A 19,151-nucleotide genomic window follows, 5' to 3' on the forward strand; every position below is an offset into this window, starting at 1 on the left:
CAGACATGAGGGAGAAGAGAAGCCTGCATGAAGACACGGATGGCGCGACTAAGTTAATTCTAGTGACATTAAAGGGTGACAGTTTTCGATGGCCCATGCGCTCCCCTCCTTGAAGTGAATTTGAAAGAAAGGGAAGTGAAAAGAAAAGTGTGTCGTGGTAACTGTTCTCGTAGGAGGTCACCTCAACAACGCCACACGGATGAATAGTGGGGGAGAGAAATGTGAGAGAGGAAAAGAGGAAGGTGTCAGTGGTGTTTGGCTCAGTCGTACGCGAACACATGCCCCCTTCCAAAGCATAAGTGTTCCAGTGAATATAACAGTGCTCACTAGATGGCGCGTCATCACTCATGACGGCGCACACCGCTTTGGCACGTCCTCATTCTGTCTCTTTCTCAGAAGCTCACGCAGTGAGCACACTTGGTGGTCGCTCGGCCGCCTGTACAACCCACAAGCCAAGGCAGGAGAGCAAAGGGCTCCCAACGCAGCTGCAGCTCGGGCTCGTCGCTAAGGCCCTGTGGTGACAGCGTCAGAGGCCATTGTGAACAGGGCTAGCTTGCTTTGAAACCCAGAGCTGCGGGTTGTGTATATAAAATGTATGTAATTTGTCAAAATGTATATAGTGCTGCAACGAGGGCAGTGGGCATGGAGCTCGAGTATAGAAAAGGAAGAAGACTTGCTGTGATCGCAGGCTTGCGTTCAGTTAGCCCTTGCGCTAAATAAAGCTCTCCTACGCCGAGTGAACTCCTGCTTGTTCAACAACCCGTTGCAAGTGGTGGAAGTGCGGGGTACATCTGGTCCTCACCCTGGAACTTCGCAGCCGCACACTCCAACGACCTCCTACAATGACTGATCCGGGACCATCTCATGCTGCTACTCCAGATCTCGCACCTGTGCCTGTCTTCTGCGCTGGCGCTCTCCGGCAGCGTGACCCCCCCATATTTGGTGGCACAGAGGACCAAGATGTGGACAACTGGATTGCCGAGTATGAACTGGTGAGCGCCGTCAATAAGTGGAACGCAGCCGATAAGCTCACAAATGTGAGTTTTTACCTGACCGACGTGGCAAAACTATGGTACAGAAATCATCAAAGTGATTTCAGTACCTGGTCAGAATTGGCAAAAACCCTCGCGGAAGTCTTTGGCCGTCCTGCTGTCCGCCGCCTTCGTGCTGAACAGCGCTTGCGGGGCAGAGTACAGAGAGCAGATGAAACTTTCACGAGCTACATCGAAGATGTGCTATTTCTCTGCAAGCTCGTCGATTCGACTCTGGACGAGGCAGGCAAGATCAAGAACATTATGAAAGGAATCGACGACGGTGCCTTCCAAATGCTGGCTGCGAAGAGTCCCCAGACGGTCGCCGAGGTGATTCAGCTCTGCCAAAGCTATGATGAGCTGCGTAGGCAGCGCGCTTCTACACGTTGCGCTGCTCAAGACACCGCGGACATCTCATCCCTCGACTATCGCCATGACACCGCCGACCACTCCGCTTTGATGCCAGTCATAAAGCAATTCATACGCGAGGAGGTCGCCCGGCAGCTATCTATAATCACAAGAACTACCGAGCCGATGTCACCCTTGTCGCCTTCGCTTCGCCAGGTCATTCAATCGCAAGTTGCCGAAGCATTGCCGCCAGCTCAGGCTCCATCAACTGTTACCGCACCACTAACGTATGCAGCCGCAGTTGCTCGGCCACGTGCGCCAGCGTCTCCGGCCATCTACGAAGCTACTCGCCACGTTTATTCGTCGACGCCACCTGCCCGCCCGTTGACTGTCCCGTCTCCGGCTGTATACGAAACAACTCAGAACGTTTATATGCCGCCGCCGCCTGCACGACCATTTACGGTACCTTATTCAGCGAACAGTGCCCCTATCGTCAGCCAATGGCGCACTCCGGATAACCGGCCAATATGTTGTTCATGTGGCATCCCAGGCCACGTAGCTCGTCACTGCCGTCGTCGTAGCTTTCCTTCTCACGACATTGCAGGGGCCTCACATTACATGCCCACCATGCCCACTCAGCCGCGATATCCCGTTCCTGCCGATCCACCTCTAGACGTACGTCCCGGTCGCCGACCATCCGGCGCAAGCCGTTCACCTTCTCCTCGTCGTCGATCTATTTCTCCGATGTTACGTCGCAACAGCCCACCGCAAGGGGAAAACTGACGGGCGCAGTTCCGGAGGCAAGAACTGCGTTGGCAGCGAAAATTTCAAGACCTAACTGCTGTCCCCCGAACGAAATCGAACTCTATATTGATGGCATTAAGGTGCACGGACTTGTTGACACTGGAGCTGCCGTATCTGTAATTAGCGAGAAACTGTGCCGAAACTTGAAGAAAGTGACCACACAACTTACCGACCTACCTCTGCAGACAGCTACGTCCCATCATATTCAGCCTTCAGCTTTGTGCACTGCACGAGTCGTCATTCAAGGTGCGATGTACGTCGTCACATTTGTAGTTTTATTCCGTTCTTCGCATGACGTTATCCTTGGGTGGGACTTTCTTTCGTCAAATTCTGCTTTGGTCGACTGTGCTCGTTCTGAACTCGCGTTATCTGTGCCGTGCTATGACCCCGACGATGGTGCTTCGTGTAGAGTGTTTGCTGCTTCTGACGTTGACATTGCGCCTTTCTCAGCTGCTGTTGTCTCGGTGTCGTGTGCCTCCCCTCCGAAATCACCTGTGTTGTTTATGCCATCGGTCCCATCTGCGCGCCGTCGAAATATCATGCTTCCGTTCGCCGTCGTCATTTTTCGCAATGGTCACGCTGCCATTTATGTGTGCAATCCCTCGGACAGCCCGTCATCCCTACTACGTGGAGAATGCCTGGGAAGCTACGAACCTTACGAGTGCATTCTTCCGGCTTCTATACCCGATTCTACGGTTTCGCTCCCAATTTGTGCTGTCACTCCTACCAACGCGCCTAATGATGCTCTGGACGTATTCTCGGATGCCATCGACTCTGAGCTCGCACCAACTCAACGCGAAGAGATTATAAATCTTCTTCTCCGCTTTCGTTCTTCATTCGATCGTGACCAGTCAGGCTTAAGCCGAACCTCTGCGGTCGTTCACCGTATTGACACCGGTCAACAAGCCCCGCTAAGGCAGCGTCCGTACCGTGTGTCATCTGCTGAACGCCGTGTCATCGACGAACAAGTGGACGACATGTTGAAACGTGGCATCATCGAGCCCTCCAACAGTCCTTGGGCTTCACCGGTTGTTCTCGTCAAGAAAAAAGACGGATCCATCCGGTTCTGCGTTGACTACCGCCGACTCAACAAGATAACGCGCAAAGACGTATACCCTCTGCCGCGCATCGATGATGCTTTGGACTGCCTACAAGGAGCAGAGTTCTTTTCTTCGTTAGATTTACGCTCAGGCTACTGGCAGGTGCCCATGGCAGAGGGTGACCGCCCGAAGACAGCATTTGTAACACCGGATGGACTATATGAATTCACCGTTATGCCCTTTGGCCTCTGCAATGCGCCTGCCACTTTCGAAAGGATGATGGATACCGTCTTGCGAGGTCTGAAATGGAAAACGTGCCTCTGTTATTTGGATGACATTGTGGTATTTTCAAGCGACTTTGCGACTCACCTCAGCCGCCTCGAGCAAGTTCTTACGTGCCTTTCCACGGCGAGACTTCAACTTAACTTGAAGAAATGCCACTTCGGCGCTCGCAAGCTTGTAATTCTCGGCCATGTGGTTTCTAAGGACGGCATTCTCCCGGACCCTACGAAACTTAATGCAGTCGCAGCGTTTCCAAAGCCAACCACCATCAAAGAGCTTCGAAGCTTCATCGGCCTATGTTCTTACTTCCGCCGCTACGTCCGCAATTTCGCCTCCATTATCGCCCCCTTGACCAATCTTCTTGCCGGAAGTTCTGATTTGTCAGCGTGGTCGCAGGCGTGTGACGATGCATTTCTGGAACTCCGACGGCTCCTCACCACGCCTCCCATACTCCGACATTTCGATCCGTCTGCTCCAACGGAGCTTCATACGGACGCTAGTGGTGTCGGGCTAGGTGCCATACTGGCCCAACGCAAGGAGGGCTTTGACGAGTACGTCGTTGCCTATGCCAGCCGCACCCTCAGTAAAGCCGAGAAGAATTACAGTGTAACTGAAAAGGAGTGCCTCGCCATTATTTGGGCAATCGGAAAATTTAGGCCTTATTTATATGGACGTCCGTTTGATATTGTAACAGACCACCATGCGCTTTGCTGGTTATCTTCACTAAAAGATCCTAATGGTCGGCTCGCTCGGTGGGCATTGCGGTTACAGGAGTTCGATATCCGTGTTATCTACCGTTCTGGCCGGAAGCATTCCGACGCCGATGCCCTGTCACGTTCGCCATTAGCTTCAGAGCCTGTCGGCTCGCCTATCTCCACTAGTGCTGCCTTGGCCATCAGCATTTCGGACATGCCTTCCGAGCAACGCAAAGATGCTTGGATTTCTTCTCTTTTGGACTTTCTCTCAAACCGGACGCCCGCTCCAGTTTCCAGGACGCTTCGCCGTCAAGCAGGACACTTCGCTATTCGGGATAACCTGCTTTACCGCCGAAACTACAGCTCGATCGGCCGTAAGTGGCTGCTCGTCATCCCCCGACATCTGCGCTCTGACATCTGTGCCACGTTCCACGATGATCCGCAATGTGGCCACGCTGGTGTGTTAAAAACATACACCCGCTTGCAGCTGCGGTACTACTGGCGCGGTATGTACCGTTTCGTTCGCCGTTACGTGAGGTCTTGTCTTACCTGCCAGCGACGCAAAATGCCCACTCAACATGCCACAGGTCCCTTGCAGCCGTTGCCATGTCCAGCACGAGCTTTCGATCGTGTCGGAATCGACCTTTACGGTCCGCTTCCCTATACTTCGAGTAGCAACCGCTGGGTCATTGTCGCTATCGACCACCTAACGCGGTACGCCGAAACAGCTGCGTTACCTTCTGCTACCGCAAAAGACGTTGCGTGTTTTATACTGCAAAACCTGGTTTTAAGGCATGGAGCACCTCGGGAGTTACTAAGCGACCGTGGCCGCGTTTTTCTCTCCGATGCCATCAAAGCGTTGTTGAGCGAGTGTCGCATCATACACCGCACTACCACAGCCTATCACCCGCAAACTAATGGGATGACAGAGCGCTTTAATCGTACACTTGGGGATATGCTGACCAAGTACGCTTCATCCGACCAGTCAAATTGGGATAGCATACTCCCTTTTGTGACATATGCTTACAACACTGCAACGCAAAGCACGACTGGATTTTCGCCTTTCTTCCTTCTTTATGGACGCGAGCCATCATCAACAATGGATACCATTCTTCCTTATCGACCGGACCCCTCAGAGATGACTACCGTTTCTCGAGCAGCAGCACACGCTGAAGAATGTCGGAAGCTTGCTCGTGCGTTCACGTCACATGACCAGACGCGCCAAAAACATCGTCACGACGCGTCAACCACGCATATGAGCTTTGCTCCGAACTCACTGGTGTGGTTATGGATTCCTTCCACTCCTCCAGGACTCTCCCACAAGCTTTCGTCCAGGTACCACGGCCCTTATCGAGTTGTAGGCCAAACATCCCCTGTTAACTACCTTGTCGAGCCGCTGGATGCATCTCCGGACAAGCGCCGTCGCGGAAAAGAAATCGTACACATCTCTCGGCTCAAGCCATACCATGACCCTTCTGTGTACACCTGTCCTTAGGTCGCCAGGATGGCTCCCTCATCGGCCGGGGGTGATTGCAACGAGGGCAGTGGGCATGGAGCTCGAGTATAGAAAAGGAAGAAGACTTGCTGTAATCGCAGGCTTGCGTTCAGTTAGCCCTTGCGCTAAATAAAGCTCTCCTACGCCGAGTGAACTCCTGCTTGTTCAACAACCCGTTGCAGTGCATTCAATTGTAAATAAATAAACATTGTGTAAGCAATGGATATATAACGACAATGTCACTCTATATATGATAGCAGGTGTGTACGGAGGACTCGCGGGATATCTGATCATACCCGAGAGAGCTCTTCTAACATCATTTACTTCATGGATGTGGCTGCGATTATTTCTTTACGTTTTTACTCGAATATTACGCACACCTTTTTTATAGTATAGTGGGCCCATAAACGACGTGCATGTGAAAATCGAGTACAAAAAAAAAGAGAAACCGTTATTTTATTGGCATTGGCATTTCAAAATTGGCCACCTTTTATGTTCTTTGGCAATTTTGGCCATTGTGTCTCTCATGTGCGGCACGTCCTATGTACGCTGAGGGCTTGTGTTTTCACATCGACAGCATGTGAACACACAGACTCTGAAGACTCTGAAGACTCGACGAGTGTACCACGATGCAGCTTAAAAGAGAAATCATCATGTGTGCAGAGGTAGATAGAAATCGGGCTACATCGTGGCCGTTCGGAGTTTCTGAAACATGCGTGAGACTGGCGGAAACAATCAGCAGGTTGTTGACAGCAAATTTTCATGAAAAGGCTTTAGTGGATCACTGCAGGGCCGGTTTCCGAAAATTGAAGAGCTGCTCACTGAGTTTGTGCTTGAGTAGTGAGCGACACAGTGACCTGTGAAGGCATATCTGCACCATATCTGGGCTATGCAGTTAGCTTTAGAAAAAGGGCAAACGTGAGTGGGTTCAAAACGAGCAGGTGCTGGCTGACAAACTGTATGAAGAGGAAAGGCTTTGCCCTATGAAGGCGCACCGGCATATACCAGAAGTTGCCGGAAAAGTATGCAGAAAAGCTTCTCAGTTTTCAGAGCTTCGTTGTAAACTTGCGCCACAGCAAGGTACCAGCTTGGGCAAATCAGGAATGCCGATCAGACACCTTTTTACTTCAACATGCCTGGCACCACAACCGTTAAGTAGAAGGCAAGCAATTGTGCGTGCTGACATCCAATCATCAGAAAACAAGAGTTACGGCAATGCTCTGTTGCACGTCAGATGGGCTCAAACTTCTTCCGCACCTGATATTCAAACGGAAGATGCACCCAGAAAGAGTCGTCTTCCCGAGTGGTGTGATCGTGTGAGCCAACGAAAATGGTTGAATCAAAATGGACCTAGTCGCGGATAGGATCAATTACGTGTGGCGAAGGCAGCACAGCACCGGTTTGGCCTGCGAGTGAACCTCGTCCTCAACGCGCTCAGGTGCCATCTGGACCATTGGATCAAAGACAAGCTCGCCGTGTGACATACAGACCTTGTCATCATACTTGGTGGCATGAAATCACAACATCAACTGCTTAATGTCTGCCTGAACAAGCCGGTGAAGGACAAGATATAGGCACTGCATACCAACTGGCTGATCAATGCACGACAGATTTCATGCCAAGCAACAGGATGAAGCGCACCACTCTGCAATACTTCTCTGCGTGGCTGAAGGACGCGTGGTGTGTGGTACCATCAGCCATAGTCATCAATGCATTTAGGAAATGGATTGGTACCAAGGATGAGATGCTTTATGGTGTTGACAGTGAGGAAGACTGAACCGTTCCCCGCTGGGGGGCCTGCGCAAGTAGGCGTTTGGTGTGTAGCGACACGACGCACCCGAGCTAACGGGGGAGTTTTGGCTCCCTCCCGCGCCTAGCCGTGCGTGACTTTGCCATGTCCGGGGAAAAGGGGATCCTGGGGGTTGAGCTGACGCCGGGTGATTGGACCTGTAAGGCCCCCCCGGACGAGGCAACACACCCCTTTGGCCCCGGCTTCACGTAGACGGCACCCCTGGGCTGACCCTCCCAGAAAAATCGGCAGTCGCCTTTTCCTGTCTCTCTTTCCCCACATCTTCGTCTTTCTTACTTTTTTATCTTTCCTGTCTACTTCTCTCTTCTGCTTACTTCTAATTTTCTCGGCGGTAAAGGTTAACCCTGTGCAAATAGCCTACGTTGGCCTAGGCGCATTGGGTTATAGCAGAGCTGTACGGCTGAAGTCTGCAAGCTTTCAGCATCCGCAAACTTGCAGCATCCCCTCGTTGGGCTCCGTGGTGGGTGGCTGCCAACGCTGCTGAACAACATACGATTAGCATGCGTAAAGCATTCCCTTTACTTAGTGATCGTGTCTCCTCAAAGCGGGTACACACCAAAGATATCAATTTTTTTATCCGGCCAAGACAAATCTATCCTCATTTCCACGTTATACACTGCGAGAAAACTAACAAGCAAACCAGAACTGTATCCCCCTTCGTAGTGGCTAGGTGCTTAACCGAAACTCTCGGTCCTGGGTATAAGGTTATCAAAATGGCCAGCGGAGATTTACTACTCCTTGAGATACGTGACAAAGACCAATTCGAAAAACTGAACACCCTCACAACGTTCGGAGACACACCCTTCAGTATTACACCGCACAGGTCCATGAACTCATCTCGCGGGGTAGTATCGGACGCAGATTTGCTTGACCTGACCGAAGCTGAACTTCCGGAAGGATGGAAGAGCCAGAACGTGACAAACGTACAGCATATTAAGATAAGAAGAAATCAAAAGGAAATACCAACTAAACACTTAGTACTGACCTTTGCTTCAAGCGGTTTGCCGGAAACCATTCAAACTGGGTATACAAAGACATCCGTGAGGCCATATATTCCCAACCCCCGCCGTTGCTTCCAATGTCAGAGATATGGCCACGGCTCGCAAAGCTGTCAAGGCCGGAAAACTTGTGCTCTGTGTGGAGTCATGGGCCATACATCCGACAACTGCGAAGCACCTTCACACTGTGTGAACTGTGGCGGTAATCATGCCGCGTACTCACGTTCCTGTTCTTTCTGGAAAAAAGAAAAACAGATCATCACTTTAAAAATAAAATAAAACGTTACATTTAAAGAAGCAAGAAGGAGAGTCTCGCCATTTTATGGCCCCACATATGCTGATGCGGCGCGCCAGGGGGAAGCGTCGCACCAGCCCTCGCCACTCCTTCGGCCTGCGCAGAGCGAGCCATTCACTGTGGCGCCTGCCCCCAAGGCGGCAGTAGTGTAGTCTACTCCGCCTACTATTGAACAGAGACCAGAGACTCCAGGGTCCTCGGGTCTCAAGGCCTCACCTCGCCAGGCGAGGCCCAAGCTTCGAAAAACCAACTCGCATGAGCGGGCATCCAGTGCTTCCGAGGAGGCAATGGATATGGCGGCACCCCTGGTGCCAAAAGAGCGGCGCGGCTCTCTGGAGCGCGCCAAGGGAACTAAAAATTATAACAGGTCTTGATGATAGCCCTGTTACTTGAGCTCGACCTTTCAGCTTGAACAAGTCACTCCCTTAATGTACACACAGCACTACTTTACATCCAATATGGAAACACAAATTATACATTCGAACGTCAGAGGACTGCTTAAAAACCTCGAAGACGTTCGAGAGCTTTTATAGAAACACTCACATCAAGTGCTGTGTGTACAGGAAACACACCGAAAATCCTCCAATACAAAATTTTTACGTGCTCACGTCATATACCGAAAGGACCGAGATGATGCGGTGGCGTCATCCGGTGGCGTAGCCATTATCATTACTAAGGAGTAGCGTGTACACATTTACCACTCCAGACATCCCTTGAGGCGGTGGCTGTTCGAGCGGTACTTTTAAAAAAACTCGTCACCATCTGCTCTTTGTATGTAGCTCCCCACCGCCATCTTGAAAGACGTGAATTCCAGTCTTTAATAGATGAACTGCCTGAACCTTATTTGCTTCTTGAGGACCGAAATGCACATAGTGGACTGTGGGGCGATTCTCGCTGCGATGCACGAGGTCGTCTCATTGAACAATTTCTCTTCTCTTCCGGTGCCTGTTTGTTGAATAGGAAAGAGCCAACCTACTATAACGTTGCCAACAAAACTTACTCGTCTATAGACCTCAGCATCCTATCACCTTCACTTCTACCCCTACTGAAATGAAAAATCATAAATAATCCATATGGAAGTGACCATTTTCCTGTAGTGTTGAGTTCACAAATAACATATGAATGTCCTCTACATGTTCCCAAATGGCTGATAAACAAAGCAGACTGGGAACAGTTTCATAACACTGCACGTTTAAATTGGACAGACATATGAAGGTTAAACATAGATGAAGCTGTGCAGTACTTCACAGCTTTTCTAACTGTTGCAGCAGCCAAGTGCATACCGTAAACATCTGGAATGCCCGGCAAACGACACGTCCCATGGTGGAACACAGAGTGTCGTAATGCGCGAAAGGAACAGAACAGGGCATGGAGGTTTCTTCAGAACTCATCAACAGCCGAAAATCTTGACACCCAAAGAAAATAAAGTCTCAAGGCAAAAGAACGCGTCGGCAGGCCAGAAGAGAAAACTGGCAAAAGTTTTTGTCAGAGATCAATTCATACACACAGGAGGTTAAATATGGAACATGGTCGGAAGGATAGCAGGAAAACAAGTACACACACTTCCACTCGTAAACACTTAGGGTGATACCTTGGAAGATCAGGCAAACTTCCTCGGGTCCCACTTTGAACAGGTGTCCAGCTCGTCCCACCATACTGACACTTTCCAAAAATACACAACAAGAATAGAAAAGCAGAAAATCGAACACAATTGCACTAGATACAAGGCATATAACCCAGCTTTCAGTCTAGCTGAGCTCTGAACATCTCTAAACTCCTTCAGTACTGCTGCCCCAGGTTCTGACCGTGTGGTGTATGAAATGTTAAAAAACCTACCAGCCTAAACACGAAACACCTCACTTTGTTTGTACAATGCTATCTGGTTTTCTGGCACTATCCCTACCTCCTGGAAATACGCTATCATTATTCCCATTTTTAAAGAGGGTAGGACCCTTCTTTAGCTTCGAGTTATAGGTTCATTGCTCTCACAAGCTGCTTGTGCAAAGTCTTTGAAAAAATAATAAACTGCCGACTTGTACATTTATTTGAAACAAACAAATTGCTCCGACCCATTTCAGTGCGGGTTTCGAGAGAGTAAATCCACCACAGACTACCTTGTTCGTATTGAGGCACAGATCAGAGACGCCTTCGTCCATAAGCAATATTTTCTCTCTGTGTTCCACGATATCGAAAAGGCTTATGATACAACATGGCGATTTGGAATTCTCAGAGACCTGTCCCACCTTGGCGTACGCGGAAGAATGTTTCACATAATCGAAAGTTACCTGTTAAACCAGACATTCCATGTCCGAGTGGGCACGGTTCTTTCCTAAACATTTGTCCAGGAAACAGGCGTGCCACCAAGTGGTGTACTTAGCTGCACGCTTTTTCTCATCTAAATGAATTCCTTGCACTTGTCCATTCCTCGCAATATGTTTTATTGTACATATGTCGATGTCCAGCTTGGCTTTAGATCTTGCAGTCTGGCAAAGTGTGAGCGGCAGGTTCAGTTAGGTTTAAACAAGGTCTCCGAATGGGCAGAGGAAAACTGATTCCGACTGAACCCACAAAAAAGCATGTGTGTCTTGTTCTCCCGAAAGAGAGGCATGCACTCAGAACCCGACATTGAACTGAACGGTCAACGTCTGTCTTTTAATGTGGAGCATAAATTCTTAGGCTTAATCTTGGACAACAAGTTGACCTTCATACCGCCTATCAAGTATTTAAAAACAAAATGTTTAAAAGCCATGAATGTGCTGGCACGTACTACGTAGGGTAGTGACAGGCAATGTCTCATGAATCTGTATAGAAGCCTCATTTGCACCCGGTTAGTTTATGGGGCCGTTGTTTATCAGTCTGCAACTCAAAGTGCTTAGAAGATGCTGGACCCCATGCACCATTTGGGCATCCGCATTTCTACGGGTGCTTTTCGCACCAGCCCCGTAAAAAGCCTTTACGTTGAGTCAAATGAGTGGTCGCTTCATCTGCAGATAACTTACATGTCCCCTGTTTATTTCCTTAAGGTGAAAGCAGACAAGAAGCACCCCTCATACTCTACTATTAATGATTTGTCTAGCTTCATTCTGTTTTAAAACAGGCCATCGATGAGGCAGCCCTTCTCAGTTCGCCTGAAGGGTCTAACTGAGGAAACTGGAGTGTAACTCTAACACAGTTTAATGGCTCCTGTAGCATACCCGCCGTCGTGGCAGTGGCAGACTATAGACTGCAATGTGTCTTTTCTAGAAGTTACAAAACATGTGCCTATGGCCCATATCCAAACATACTTCCTGGATCTTCAACACAAATACACACGTCCTGAGGTCTTTACAGATGCCTCCAAATCTAACTCCTCTATGTCCTACGCTCCCGTCGGCCCATCCTTTTCGGATGCTAGCCCCCTACATCCAGGCACAAGTATCTTCACAGCGGAAGCTTATGCGATACTTGTGGCGGCTAAACACATCAAGCAATTACAAATACAAAAAGCAGTAATTTATACGGACTCCCTCAATGTGGTAACGACTCTGCACACTCTTAAAAAACAAGAAAACCCAGTCCTTGTCCCACTTTACTCCATTTTATGCACACTCTACACACTCAAACAACATGTTGTAGTGTGCTGGGTGCCAGGGCACCGTGAGATCCAAGGCAACGTGAGGGCGGATCAGCTCGCTGCATTTGTCCACAAAAGCAATGCTCCTACACCCATATCATCCCGGCCCTTGATCTTAAGCCATCTCTCAAACGAAACCTCAGGGACTACTAGCAGAGCAAGTAAGATAGACACACACAAAACAAACTACACATTATCAAGCCACACCTTGGTCATTGGCTGCCAGTATTAAAATCGCGTCATACAGAGATAATACTAACGAGGCTAAGGATAAAACACACATACACGACACACACATATCTTTTGTCCGGTGGCGATCCACCATTGTGCGACAGATGTGGTGAAGCATTAAAGGTCTTTCACGTGTTAATCCAGTGCAAACAGTTAGAAACTCTAAAAAAACAACATTTTCCATTACCCTACGGACAACATATATCTTTACACCCTGCAATGTTTGTGGGGAGGGAACCGCTTCTAAGTCATAAATCATTGTTAGCGTTTTTAAAAGAAATTCATAGCTTTCATATCCTATACCCGGGCATTCCGTAGCAGGACCTCTCCAGAGAGGTTTTCGCTGCGGTGGCTACACAACAAAGAACTTCCCTCAAGGCCCTTGGACGCAAGGGTATGAACGAGCGAGGCACTTGTGCTAATGTCATACATGTCCACCATCAATTTTTATTATCACCAACTTTTGTCATCTATTCACACCACACACGCCTTTCACGGTAAGTAATAAAATCATGACGGTGTGGTCATGATTTTATTACTTATATGTTTTTACCCGCCTTACAGCGAGGAATTTTATGGCCCTTATACAGCCGCTAATCACAATCATTGTCCATATTTTTAGTAAGATGAACTGGCGCTCTTTGGCCGTGAAATTGGCCTTGCGCCACAAAACTACAAACATCATCATCATCAACGACTGAACCATTACGCGACTCGCATCACTGCCTTAGTGATGGCAGTTTTAGTGGCAGGCCCGGCTGCTTGATTTTGTGTTTTATTTTTAGCAACCTTAGTGCTTTAAAGCCCAAACTCTTGTTCCTCTGAATGTGCAAAGGCTCACTCCTAAGGACGTGTTTTTAACACGATAGCAATAGGGCTCGAGTTGCAGAAATTCCGTCGTCGCTGTCGGCACTGTTGGTTATGAGCGAAAAATTGGCCATGAGCGAAAAATGGAGAAGGAAGCTAATATAATAAAGAATAAAATTTTCGGTTTCACCGAGGATTGAACCCGGGCCGTTCACGTGGCAAGCCAGTGTATTACCACAAAGCCACAAAGTTACTTGCAGCTGCTTTGGGAAAAAAACACTACATAAATGCCATGAAGTGGAAGGAGTCTCCTTAACGCATTTCTTTCAACAGTTGTCACGATGAAAACGAGCCATTTGGCGATTTGTACGTGCGTTTGGGTGGCCATTAAACTATGTCGAAAAGGCCGGGATAGTGCAGCCATCGCCGCTAAAACACACAGGATTTTTTAACTCTAAAAATGGACAACTACGTTCATCTTGCGGAAAACATATCATGCCTTTGCGGGAAGCTTGATCAAGCAAACAGCAAACGTTAGATAATGTGCTGCCATATGTAAGGCATTGGAGACTCCTTACCGCCTCCAAAATGGCGAGCGCGCGTTGTGAATCTTGGAGGCCATGTGACATGGGCACATACTTGAAACACGTGGCCAGCCTATAGAATTATTCAGATACATTGAAACAGTACAAAGAGAGAGTAGAAAGACAAAAACTTGAACCGAACTGTGGAAAAAAAACAAGCCATACAACACACCATTTTGCTTGAGTAAACTGCTGCAGTGCTTAACTGCTGCAGCAAATCTGCCCTAGGCTCTGACCATGTTATATATGACATGCTGAAGCACTTAACTAGGTTTATTTGAGGAACTGCAACAGTTAGGCTCGCCATGTGAAAGCGTGACTGATATTGTAGTTCCGCGTGGTTCCTCGATCTTCAGGAAACCGGTGTCGCGACTTCTCTTGAAATTTTTGATTGCTACAGAGCATGTGACTGGTGATAAGTGACAATTGTGTTTGGAGTATAGTGCAGCAAGATAGAGTACCGCAACAATATTGCAAGTGTTATAGCACAAAGACCGCCGTCTTATGCAGCGATACGTTACGCTATGCACGATATTTACTTGAAAGCCTGCTCGTGCTTTGGTAAAAAACAAAGGACATTAGCTACAACTAGCAAAGAGAAAACCGGTGGGGCAACTGCCTGCAAATTAGATACGCCGGCTACCTACAACATCCTCAACCTCAACCTCTTATCATGCAACTCGTGCCTCCTGATATAGTCACTTTTTTTAGCCACCCTGACAGAGGAGGTGTGTGCCCATGTCCCGAATGGCCGCCTCGGTAGCGCAGTAGGCAGCGCGTCAGCTTTATAATCTGAAGGTCGTGAGTTCAATTCTCACCCGAGGCAAAGGCGGCATTTTTTTCTTTCTATCGGTCGTCGCATTATATTCGAGTTGCCCATTTCGGGCATAAAATTACTTCAATTCTCTAGTGATAACCTTATCATGCAACACGTGCCTCCAGGTATAGTCGCTTTTTTAGCCACCGTGATAGAAGTGGTGTGGGCCCATGTCCCGAAGGTCCGCTTCAGTAGCGCAGTAGGCAGCTCGTAAGTCTCATAATCTGAAGGTCGTGAGTTCAATTCTCACCCGGTGCAAAGGCGGCATTTTTTTTCCTTTCTTTGGGTCGTCGCAATATATTCGTTTTGCCCATTTAGGGTATTAAATTACTTCAATTCTCTAGTAATAACCTTATCATGCAACACGTGCCTCCTGGTATAGTCGCTTTTTTTAGCCACCGTGATAGAGGTGGTGTGGGCCCATGTCCCGAACGTCCACCTCCGTAGCGCAGTAGGCAGCGCGCCAGTCTCATAATCTGAAGGTCGTGACTTCAAACATCACCCGGGGCAAAGGCGGCATTTTTTTTTCTTTTGGTCGTCGCAATATATTCGAGTTGCATATTTAGGGTACAATACCCCTGTCACACGGGCACTTAAAAGTTTTTAGTAAGCGCTCTTTTTCCGAAAAGGAGTTCCTGACAGCAGACACATGGCACAGAGTGAACTCCTTTTCAGAAGCGGTCTTTTTCGTAAACGGAGTTCGTCGATCTCTTTTACGGCTTCGAATGAGTAGCCTCGAAACCAGTGGGCGCAAGCTTTTTTTCGAGTGGTGAGAAAAAAGAGCGAATACTTATTTTTCTGTCACCAAAACTCTTTGTAAAAACAAATTTCATATCCTGCAAAAGGTGTAATGAACTCTTTTCATGGTTATTTCCTTTTCTACTCTCGTAAGCAGCTACAACGCGTCGGCAATATCACGTGGTGACGCTCTTGCGCCGCGCCATTTTGCACAAGCGAGGAAAGCGTGGCAGTCGTGTGTTTGCCCGTCATTCAAGTGGTCAAGCTTGTATAGGGCAATGTCGACTCGCTTCTCAGGAGTGATGGTTTCACGCACGCTGGTGCACTGTCTTTCGAGCTCACTGCGCAAGCTCTCCACAATGAAACGAAAGGTGGACGGGTGCACTCCAAAAGATTGCTTGAAGTTCTGCTCACCGAGGTGAGGTACAGTTCCCTCGAACCACCTCTCGTTTCGTCTGAAGGCCCTGATCGATCGATCGCAGGCCTTCTCCGACACCTCCAGTGCGCACAGCAAGTAATTGCTGAACAGCAGTTGCTGCTTGATCCTCTCCTTGGCGGCTTTTGCAACGTGTGCCTCGCTTTCCAGAGCGAGAAGGCAGGCCGTGAGGCTTGCGATTCTCGCTTTTTCTTCCGTACAGTCGCTTATAACGTGTTGAGAGCACTCGAGAGCAGCGAAAAACAAATACGGTAAATAAAAGCCCAGTGGTGCCAGACGGACTTGTGCACATCGCTAGTTATGGGAATGTTTCCTTAACTAGTGCAACAAACTTTCACATTGTTGTTTCTTCATCTCTTATTCCTAAATTTATTTGAAGAAACGAGCAGTGCAACAAACCTTTAACTTGTACATCGTGATACATCGTTTAATTTTCATTGCTTCTGTTTTAACTGCTAGCGCCACGCTTTCGCTAGCGTCTTCGAACGAAAACACTAAAAGGAGATCGTTGCTGCCGGGTGTCTGCGCCGCAACACCTCTTTGTTAAAAGTCTTTCAACTTCGTAAAAAGACTGCTTACATAAAATACTTTTTGCGCGCCCATGTGACACAGGTATATGACATGCTGAAGCCCTTACCTCATGAAACACATAAAACTCTTCTCGGTTTTTGCAACTCCGTATGGTCTTCTGGTGAGATTTTCGCTGCGTGGAAAGAGGCCATTGCAATACCTATTCTTAAAGAGGGCAAGGATTCACCTGCCATATCGAGTTACAGACCTATTGCTCTGACTCGCTGCCTCTGCAAATTATTTGAAAAAATGATAAATTGCCGATTATTATATTTCCTGGAATCAAACTCCTCGACACATATCAGTGCAGATTCCGAGAGGGTTGGTTCACCTCGGACCATCTCATCCGCATAAAGGCGCAAATCCGCAAAGCTTTCATTCATAAGCACTCTTTTCTATCTCTCCTCCTTGACATAGACGAGGCGTACGATACAAGGCGGCGTTTAGGAATCTTGAGAGACCTCTCGCACTTAGGTATACGAAGTAATATGCTAAGTGTAATTGAAAATTATCTGTACAACTCAGTGTACAAGTGGGCAATGCATTGTCATGACTGTTCGTGCAACAAACTGGAGTGCCACAGGGCGGTGTTCTAATTTGTACTCTCTTTAGTGTCATAAAAACTCCCTTGAATGCTGCATCCCGCGTAACATTTTTATTCAACATACGTTGATGTTTCACAGATAGGTTTTAAATCCTGTAATCTCTCGGCGTGCGGGCGACAGGTTGAGCTTTGTGTGAACAAGGTCTGTATATGGGCAGACAAGGACGGTTTCAGTCTGAATCCACAAAAAGCTCCTGTGTTCTGTTCTCTAGCGAGAGAGGCCTCTACCCCGATCACCATGTAGTGTTGCGGGGTGAGCACGTAGCTGTCATGAGGGAACAGAAATTTTTAGGCATAATTCTGGACATGAAGCTCACATTTGTACCACACATTAGGTACATTAAGAAAAAATGGATGAAGACAATGAACATCTTAAAGGTGCTGTGCCGTATAAATTGAGGCAGCGACAGAAAATGTTTGATGGGCTTGAAGCCTTATATGAAAGCGTTTAGACTATGGGAAAATAGTTTACGAGTCCACAACACCAACTGCCTTGAAAATGCTGGACCCTGTCCACCATCTAGGCATTAGCCTTTCTACAGGTGCTTTTCGTACTAACTCCCTGAAAAGCCTTTACGCGGACTAAGACAAATGGTCGCTACGTGTACAAAGAGTGTATTCGTCTTTTACGTATATCTTGAAAATAACCGCAAGCGCCGACCATCCCACATAACCTGCTGTAAATGACGCCTCCAGCTCTCAGCTTTGTCAAAACCGGCTCGCATTGAAACAGCCGTTTTCGCTGTGTGTAGGAGCACTAGCTGAGGACACGGGCGTCCTGCTGCTCGAACACGATGTAATGGCGCCTACTTCATGTCAATGGCAGGTTATAAATTGTGACAAATCTTTCATGAATGTGGCAAAGCATGCCCCCCTCCTACACATACAAATTTACTGATGCATCAAAGACCCATGCGGGAGTGTCCTATCCAGTGATAGGCCCATCTTTTCCGGATATTGGTATTCTACACCCTCACACAAGCATTTTCACAGATGAGGCTTATACGATACTGGCAGCAGCAAAACACATTAAAGGATCAGAAATAAGTAATGCAGTCATATACATGGATTCATAAAGCATAGTAAAAACTATAAAAACCATCCTAAAGTACAAAAATCCTGCCGTTGTTTCGCTATACTCTCTTCTTTGTGCCGTTTATGCAATGAAACAGCGTGTAGTAGTATGCTGGGTCCCAGGACACCGTGAAATTGAGGGAAACGTACTAGCAGATAAGCTTGGCAACATCAGTCTATGCAAATGCTTCGCAGTCATCTGTAGCTGTCTCCGCAGTGGACTTAAAACCCTTCCTGAGAAAAAACTGACGGATTACTGGCAGCGTACGCAGTGAACCCCTTACTATTTTTTATATTTTGATACAATGCATTGAATTAGATCCTAACAGAAAAGAGCGTTTCACAACACCTTACCGAGAACAAGTACCTCTTCACCCAGCAATGTTCATCGGTAGCGATCCACTTTTCAAACCTCATTCATTATTTCCACTTTTAAAAGATGTTCATAACGTTCACGTGATCTATCTTGGTAATCTGTAGCACGACCTATCATAACAAGTCGTCGCTGCAGTATGCTGATTACAAAGGACATGTTTCGCGGCCCTTGGAGGCAAGAATGCTGAAGAGACATTCTTGCTCTATAATCTTTTCTTAGCTTTATCATCAGAACCATTGACCACTAATTGTCACTGTACACATTTTTTGTCACTCTCACACTTTTATTACCTATATGTTTCACCTGCCTTTACAGCAACCAATATTAGGCGGCTTTACAGCCAGTCATCGTACCCAAATTTTTTGTCTTGTGTACTGGCGCTTTTTAGCCATCACGTGGCCCTTGCGCCAAGAAACGTCATATATCATCATCGTCATCGTTGCACTTCGCAATCGCTTGTAGACCAGAAACCGTAGAGGTTGCGTCCCCTCTCAAAAGAGTCT

General features: G+C 47.9%; 1 long non-coding RNA gene and 1 other non-coding gene across 2 annotated transcripts in view; both read left to right on the forward strand.

The window, feature by feature from the left end:
- LOC142804057 (uncharacterized) overlaps window positions 1–19,151 on the forward strand; it is a 45,042-nt gene that overhangs the window by 20,137 nt on the left and 5,754 nt on the right. The gene's annotated exons all lie outside the window — the stretch shown is intronic.
- Window positions 14,787–14,859, forward strand: TRNAI-UAU (transfer RNA isoleucine (anticodon UAU)). The gene has a single exon. It is a non-coding gene; the product is annotated as a tRNA-Ile (tRNA).

The sequence above is a fragment of the Rhipicephalus microplus genome, chromosome 3 (assembly GCF_043290135.1).
Source record: "Rhipicephalus microplus isolate Deutch F79 chromosome 3, USDA_Rmic, whole genome shotgun sequence".
In the NCBI taxonomy this organism is placed as follows: Eukaryota; Metazoa; Arthropoda; class Arachnida; order Ixodida; family Ixodidae; genus Rhipicephalus; species Rhipicephalus microplus.